Raw genomic sequence first — 9272 nt, 5'->3', positions numbered from 1 at the left:
TATGAAACCTTTTCTCTTACAGATTTTGATGTATTTTTTTTTAAAGCTGCTAACTGCATTCTTAGACATCAAAGATAACCTGATCAAAGGATTAGGGAAGAAAAGCATGACATTTAAAACTGCAGGCACCGTTATTTCTTTGCTCATAAATCTTGTTAATTATTTCCACAAAAGTAATAGGAACAAGTTTTTATGTAGAAGTTGGTCTTTTTATACCTGTAAGAAGTTTGTATTTGGATGGCAAGAATCACCCTTCTGAACATCCACAATGAACAGGCAATAAAAAGTGTAGTCAAGGTTGTACAGACAGGAAGGGGCGTGTATTATAAAAATAGGCCATGGCCAACCTTCTGGCAGCTGTATTCATGCAGCAATAGTGAAAGTGGAGGTGAAGGTATAAGAATAAGGAGTAATTTTATTTATTTATTTATTGGATGAATTGTTCTTTCAATTAAAAAAAAAAAGCCAGTTTCTCAGAATCAAAACTCTTCATGAAATGGCTTGATGAATTTTCCAACTCAAAAAGAAGGTAGAGGGGGGAAAAAGTTTTGAAATTGTTGAAATGTTTTGTCGTTTTGACATTTGAAAAATGAGAAACTCCATCGGTCAGTTAAATGACGTTTCATTTCAATGTACACTAACTAGGCTGGAAAAAAGTCCCCGGGTCTCCACTTGCTCAGTGGTATGCCCTCTGTCTCTGCTATTCTGATACTGGATTCCTGGCTCCAGCACCTCTGTTTCTTATCGTGGCAGGTCTAAACGAAGTTGGACCATGATTGAAGACTTACCTTCTTGGAAGCTACACAACTAACAGCTGTTTGCAGTGAGGCAGGACAGCATTTTCAAAATAAAACATTTATTTGTTAGTTCATGTGAGTACACTGTTCAGGGATATTATATTACAATGGTAAAGCCAAACCTAAATGTAGAGCTCTCCCCTAACCTATCAGTTTCCCCTGGCTTGGTTAGGAGGGTTCTTCTCTGCACTGGGCAGGGGCCTGGAAAACCAACTGCATGCCTGGAGCAAATCTCCCTACCCCTGCCTGCAGCCCAAACAACCCAGATTAGATTAGCCATTTTATGCTGGGAGAACACCTAAATCCTTTGTCTCAAATCCTAGTCATGCTGTTTTCATGTGCACTGCTCCCTATCCAAGTTCAGGTAGGGGAGGAGTTGTGGTCAGACAGGTAATTACCCATCCATACTCCAAGTCCCCTTGATTGGCAGTCATTAAAAGTTAATGTTCTGGTCATTAGTCTCCATTGTAGCTCTATCCAGGAGTTGATTTGATAGCTCATTCATACCAATTCCACTAATAGTCTATTCATTGCTTATTTCCCCTGCTACCAAGGAATGTCTCTGGAAAGTTAATCCTTTCACACTGAGTAGGTAGCAATACAAAAGTGAGTGGATAAATTTTCATAAAATACAGAAGTTTCCCACATTCTTCACAGTCCCCTAAAATGTGGGCCAGTTTGACAATGAACCATTATGTCCTTCCTGAAGTATTAATTGTAGCAGCCTTCATGAAAATTAAAACCATCAGCTGAGGCTTTGAAGGTGTGCTACTCAATCAAAAGCCAAAAAATTCACCCAGCTAGGAGTTGTTGCAAAGGGCAAATTATTAGCAGTTTCCTAATGAATGGCCATAAAAACAAGTTCAGTAATGAGCTATCTACAGAATAAAGAAACCGTGCTGACTATAGCGCTAAAAGTAGGAGACACACACAAAACCAATGTGAAGGCAAACTGAACAAATAACCAGTGAAAGCAAGATGCCATGTAATATACAAATGTCACCCAGGAATAGAAAATATATGAAAATACACGTACAATTAGAAATGCCATTGAAAAGAAGCTTTTTTAAATAAAATGATTGCTAATGCTCTCCCCCTTGGGTTCTGCTATTGAAAATACATTCTTCAAACAAAGAAGGGCTGGAATACTGGCTGCCAAGAAACCTGTACCACTTTGTTGTACACTGTTAATAAGGTCCCTTCCTCAAGCTAGTTCATGAAGTACCATTCTCCTTGCATTCAGGTTCCTCATTACTCAAAAGGGAAAACAAACAAAACTAATTTTAGAAGGGCAACAAAACCAAAACCCTCGTCCTAATTTATTTTTTTTCCCATTTGGCCTCCCACTAATTCCATCTTTTTGGTTTCTGCCTATCGGACTGTAAGCATAGACGTAGTTTGACTGCTATATTTTGCAGGGGGGTGAGGGGGTGGAGGCAGCTCCAGCCAGGCCAATGGGGCCAGACAGTCAGGGAGTCCTAGCTCCTGCTGCTGTTGTCCACGGTGGAGACCTGAGTGCTGCAGCTTCTGCAGCTGGACTTGATGAAGCTGCTTCCCCGGTTTCTCTTGGGGCTGCTGCTGCTGCCGCCAAGGGGATGCCTCAGGCCGGGCTCCTGCTTCCCCACTGCACCACACAGACACATGGCAGGGCGGGCTCCTCCGGGGCTGCCAAACAGCAGCACCACGGGCGAGTGGGAGGCGAGGAGGAAGTCGGGGGTCCATTGGCTATTGGTCTAGATAAAAGGTCATAGACATAGGCGAGGGTACTTATCTATTTAGGTAACAAGGTATAGGTCAACTTTACATTCTGAGTAAAAGGTCTTAACATAGATATGCTAACTTTGCCTTAGCTTAACATACAGGATATGGCCTGTAGGTCCTCTTCCATTACAGCCAAACTTACTTTAATATAAATCTATAAACCTATTACAATAAACCAATTACTTAAACTATAAGAAAAGATATATATATATATATATATATATATATATATATATATATATATATATATATATATATATATATATCTATCTATATCTATATTCAAGCAGGTTAGTCCTATAGGCTACACTTAGTCTGTACTTCTAGAACAGGGGTCGGCACCCTTTCAGAAGTGGTGTGCCGAGTCTTCATTTATTCACTCTGATTTAAGGTTTCACGTGCCAGTAATACATTTTAATGTTTTTAGAAGGTCTCTTTCTATAAGTCTATAATATACAACTAAACTATTGTTGTATGTAAAGTAAATAAGGTTTTTAAAATGTTTAAGAAGCTTCATTTAAAATTAAATTAAAATGCAGAGTCCCCTGGAGTGGTGGCCAGGACCTGGGTAGTGTGAGTGCCACTGAAAATCAGCTCGCGTGCTGCCTCTGGCATGAATGCCATAGGTTGCCTACTCCTGTTCTAGACCCTGATGCCACCACATTTTGAATTCTCCTGTACTTTGGGATTTGGTATGTCTGAGTCCTTTGCACACTTGTGCATGTGAAAAAACAAAATAGAGGTAATATGGTTTGGAAGGGCTTAGCTGGGACCAATATCATAGTCATAAAAAATAGTTTTAACCTCCGTTCAACCTCTGTTGAACTCAGTGTCCACAGGTTTGGCCGATTGCTGCTCCCACTGGCTGCGGTTCGCTGTTCCAGGCCAATGGGGGCTGTGGGAAGCGGCAGCCAGCACATCCTTTGGCTCACACCACTTCCCGCAGGCCCCATTGGCCTGGAACGGCGAACCGCAGTCAGTGGGAGCTGCGATTGGCAGAACCTGTGGACGCTACAGGTAAACAAACCGGCCTGGCCTATCAGCAGATTTCCCTGATGGGCTGCTTTCCAGAGGTTGCTGATCCCTGGGCTAGGGGGGGTCACTGCATTACATTGTGGAAATGTTGCATGATAATAATTTGGACTGAAATTATTTGTTCGCATTGTGAGGAGACCATTTCTGTTTCTGTTGAGGCAAAACTTCAGGAAAATAAATATATAGCAGTGGATCTCAACCAGAGGTACATGTACCTCTAGGGGCATGTAGGGGTCTTCCAGGGGGTACATCAACTCATCTAGATATTTGCTTCGTTTTACAACAGGCTACATGAAAGGTACTAGCGAAGTCAGTACAAGCTAAAATTTCATACAGACAAGCATTTGTTTATACAGCTCTATATACTATATCAGTGTTTCTCAGCCGGGGTGGGTTGAGATTTATTTTATAATTATATGGTGGTAAAAGTGAGAAAGGAAAGCAGTTTTGCAGTAATAGTGTGCTGTGACACTTTTTTGTATTTTTATTTCTGAGTTTGTGAGCTAGTAGTTTTTAAGTGAAGTGAAACTTGGTATTGAAGACAAACCAGCCTCCTGAAAGGGATACAGTAATCTGGAAAGGTTGAGAACCATTGGTATATAGCTTATTTCCTCTCCCCCTCCCCTCAACCCCACTTTTCATCAGCAACATCTCAGGAAAATTCTGGAATTAGTCCTTTCTTGTCAAGTCCTCTCATTCTGGATCAGAGGGACCCATTCATGTCTATCATTATCCCTCCAGGTACTCTATAGAAGTCTTAATTAGAAATATTCTATCCTTCCAAGGACACCAATTACTCATGGAAAAGAGCTTGTGTTTGAACGAAGAGGTGTGAACATATCTTCAATGACTGCCATTATGTCCAAGTAACGATAATGTGAATGTTTCCCTCAGGAAACAAGATGGGGAACCCATAAAACAAACCAGTTAAGAACCTAAGAAAATATGGCTAACATGCTAGATTCAAAGCAAATCAAACCCTTTTTCTTGGATTTGGAGTTTAATGAGAAGTAAAGAAAATCTCAGTTCTTCTTTCATAGATTTTAAACCCATAATTTCTACTTGAGCTATAGTATCTCTTTTTACATACCTAGTCCATAGGCCGACTCTGTGGGTGCTCCGAGGCTGGAGCACCCACGAGAAAAAATTAGTGGGTGCTCTGCACCTAGATACTGATAGAAGAGAAAGCATTTCATTATTACTGTCAGATTTAAATACATTGTCCTGCTTATTTCCAAATATAGAATAGAAATATTAATTTAATATTTTTGCCTTTTCTCCATCACTGCTTACCATTCTTGTCTAGTATCTGACCTACATATTGCTAAATTTTTGCTTGTTTCCTATATAGATAAAGAATTCCTCTGTGTCCTTAACTCTACTGGTCATAGATGTACTGTTACATTATCAGCTATCTGCATTTCCTAACAACCAATTATATCTATTGATATCAAATTTATCCACATTACTTCTTCCATCTCTCCTCTTAACCAGAATACATACAAACATACAAACCTTTTTAGTGATTGCAGAATTGTGAGGGTTTGGGGGTATCTAGTAACAGGGAATCACTTACTCACATTTACATATTTCTTCCCACTCAGTTTTGTTCATAATTATTTTCAGTGTCAGGAAAATTACTTTTTAAAAGCACCAAGGATCTATATTACCTGTTGGGTCTGCACATAGAAAATGAAATTTGGTTGCGATGACTAGAAACGGGGCAACTATCAGTTTTTAGTTCAGTCATCAATTCATCTTTATCCGTCAGTACTATAAGTGGGTTGCAGTACTTTTTGTGGTAGAAAGTTAATTATAATTTTTAGAAACTCCAAAGATGTGTTCCTAGTGGCAGCATGAGTATATGTCATCATCACACCGTTCTGTGATTTATCAATTAGTGCATTAAATCCATTCTCGGTCAGGTCCTTCTGAATTGTCTGTAACTCTAAAACAGGTAATGATATCAAATGTAGCGTGCTGCCACCACTCCATTTTTCATAAATAGGGTGTATCCAGAATATTTGAGTTCCAGAAGACATGTGTGGGACAAGTTCTTAATTTGGTGCAAATAGGTTAAATACAAAACATTTGAAATTGGCACTATGTTCCATAGGAAAAATATTGAGTGAAACTAATATAAATAGCCATTTTTGTCATCTCTGGAATAACCCTATATTTACAGAGATTATGTCTCATCAATGGCAAACTTTTATTTTGAGGTTCTGATGGACATTTTCTCAGCATGAGCTCACCAAGGGCCTTCTGCATAGAACTGGCTTATAGCTCTTTGATGCACAGATGAAAGAAATTGTTGGCTGAACATAAGAACGGCCATACGGAGTCAGACCAATGGTCCATCTAGCCCAGTATCCTATCTTTCAACGGTGGCCAGTGCCAGATGCTTCAAAGGAATGAACAGAAGAGGGCAATTATCAAGTGATCCAGCCTCTGTCATCCAGTGCCAGAGTCTGGTAGTCAGAGACTTAAGGACACCCAGAGCATGGGGTTGCATCCTGCCCATCTTGGCTAATAGCCATTGATGGACCTATCCTCCATGAACCTATCCAGATGGTTGGTAATGTGAACATCCTGTACACAAATCCAAGAGATCACATTCACAGTAAAACTGAAATAGCATCATGATGATTTTTGCCATAGAAAAGGTGTTGTTAAAATGCAATGATTGCTCTACTTTTAACCTGTGTCTGTCAAAAAGCCCTCTTACTGTCAAATTTATGCATTATACTGACAGAGACGCTGCTTCATTACAAATTATTTGTGTAACGATTTGCATTCAAACAAGGTGCTAAAATGAGGTTTGCAGCATATATAAAAAACAAACCCAAACCAGTAACAAAAATGTACAAACGGGGGAAAAAAATAAGTGTTTCAGTTGAACTAGATCCTGGCCCTAGTTTACATACAGGGCATGCTATTTTGGTATGGCCACATGTGCAAACTGCATCCTTGGTCAACTGATACAAAGGACAAAATCAGATCCAGAAAACAGGGAAGGAGAAATGGAGACACACCTACTCTGATGATATGGAGCTGGTGCGGTGTAGCTTGTGGAATGGAGGATGGGGGTTGCCCGCTCTGAGCAACACTTGCAAAATCTTCTCCCCCCTCTTGTCTCCCACTGGGAGATTACAGGAGCAGTCTGAAATAGCCCTTCACAGCTCCCACTGTGGGAAAGGTAAAGCTTGGGGTGGGGCCTTATCTTAACTGTTAGAAGGCTCTTTTATTACTTGTTGATCATTGGAAAGAGGAGGGGACAACTACACCCCATATCAGGACAAATCATGCCTGGCTGTGCTCCTTGGCTGCTGGCTCCATTTTAGAGTAGTCAGCCAGGACAATGTCAAACTGTTTTGGGATGCATAAATCCATTCAGTCTCTTCAGGTCTTAGGAAGCCAGAGAATACTCTGCAGCCCTCCTCCTATATTCAGACAACACCAGGCATTGCATAACACCAATTGCCATATTTCACAGTCCTAAAGCTCGGTGAAGTCACAGACTGGCAATTAGGATGGGTGTCTACACTAAGTTTTATGCAGTACAGAATCTATGTGAGTGTCCACACTGATGGAGCTCAGTCCTGTCATGGAGCTGCTGAGGACTATGCTCTGGGTGCTGTTAGAATTATGATTTACCCCACTGGTTTTATTTCAGGACTATGCTCTTTGGGATATTTAGGTCTGAAAGGCTGAATTTGTGTGACACCCATATCTAGCTTCAGAGAGTTACATCTTTATATTGTAGAGTAATTGTCAACATTTTCCTGAAGCAAATTTATTACTGTAATCCCCTCTAGTAAATCGCTGACTGAATTTGCAAATTCACTAGGTTAAATTTACTATAATTTTTAGTGAACATCTGCAATTTATTTGTCATGAATGAACTATGTAATGAAATCAAATTGAGAATTTTAATGTGTTTTTCAGGTTCTAAGGATCCCACAGATCTCAATTTAGCTTTTGGGTAGTGCAATGATTTTGTAGGGAAATACCACAGACATTATTCACACAGCAATAAATAGGGCTGATCTTAAGCAGATGCTCAGGACTCTAAAAACTGATGTGTACTATTAGAATGATGCAAGTTTTTGCTTAAGTAGAAAAGTAGGCAAATGCTGGCTTTCCCATGGTGCCTTTTGATCAAGGTCTGGCCCTGACCCCAATGCACATAGGAACTAGGAGATTAGAGCTTGGTTTATGATTGAAGAAATTTTGGCCAGGATATGAGGATACAATGTCTTTTTCTTTAGTTGTGGTGGGATTTAATCCCAAAGTAGTGGCCAGCCAATAATGCTTATTTTCTATTAGGTAAATTTTTCAAAAGGAGCACCTCTTGGAAAATATAGCTACCGTAGTAATGTTAAATGAATAATAAATGATTACATACTGTTTATGCTTGGCTTTACACACATAATGGAAAGGTGTTTTAAATAAAGGTAGAAATATGTTTTAAATAAAGATAGACCAAATATCCTGACAAGATCAGGTTTAGGTTAGACTCTGTTGTTTGGATGCTCCACCAGAGCTGGGATATCTTTTACATAGGGGGAATTTTGCAACCCAATCTTTGGCCAGTTTTAAGTTGTTCTGCAATGCTTCTATGGGACAAGATGAGGACTGGCGCACTGGAGAATAAAAAAAAAATCTAAAAAAGGAGAAAGGATAAGAAAAGTTGACTTTTTCTGGAGGTAGCTACAGCTTATGTGCATGGAGACATTCTATTTTCTTATACTGGAGTAAATCTGAACTACCTTGAAAAGTCAGCAGTACTTCTAGCTTAAACTGGAGTAGCTGATCAAAATTAGACCCAGAATTTACAGCAGTCTCCTGTGACTGACTTATTGGTTACATTCCCAAATAATTGATTATTGAATTCAGGTCACTTGCCATGTACTGTTTTTCATGTTAATGAGTGTATTTTAGTTGCTTTCACCACCTGTTATGCGATGGCACCTGATAGATTAAAAGAATCTGCTGTTTTGAACCTTCAGTCAGTCTCCAGTGAAAATGTGGCTAAGAAATCAGAGGGGGAAAAAATACCCACATTGTCATGATGGCAGATTAACAGCCTACCTGAAAATATTAAAAAAAAAAGGCAACTAAGAGAATTAAAGGACAAAGTCTCTTTCTGGACAGGTGCAACAAGCTGAGGACAGAATTCAGCCTTACAGCTTCAGAACAGGAAATATTCAAAATGAACAGTATTTCAAATATTTTAAAATAAACTTAAAGTGCTTTGAGAGCTATTGATGAAAAGCAACATGTATAATTCATTTTTATCCCCACACTACTGATGGAAAAACTGAAGCAAAGGGGTTGTGTGATGCGCCCAATATCAGTCAATGGAAGTAATCAGGAGAGAATTACAGGTGTGATGGCCCTCCAGTGCAGCGATCAAGACTTTTGACCACATCTGCTTGTATTCTTGTAGAAGAAATAATAATGAGAGCCTCATTAGGAAGGCTTTCATGGAAGAGAAATCATTGGTGCCTGTGAGCTATCTAACAAAAGGACCCCACATAATAAGGCTGTTGAAGTATTAAAATAAATACAGGGCCTCATCCAATACCCACTAAGTCAATGAGAACCTTTCCACTGATTTCAAGTAATGTTAGATCAGGCCTGTAAAGAATTAGAAGTCTCAGATTACTGAATATA

Source organism: Chrysemys picta, chromosome 2, assembly GCF_011386835.1.
Source record: "Chrysemys picta bellii isolate R12L10 chromosome 2, ASM1138683v2, whole genome shotgun sequence".
Lineage (NCBI taxonomy): Eukaryota > Metazoa > Chordata > Testudines > Emydidae > Chrysemys > Chrysemys picta.
Note: the sequence above shows the minus strand (reverse complement) of the source record.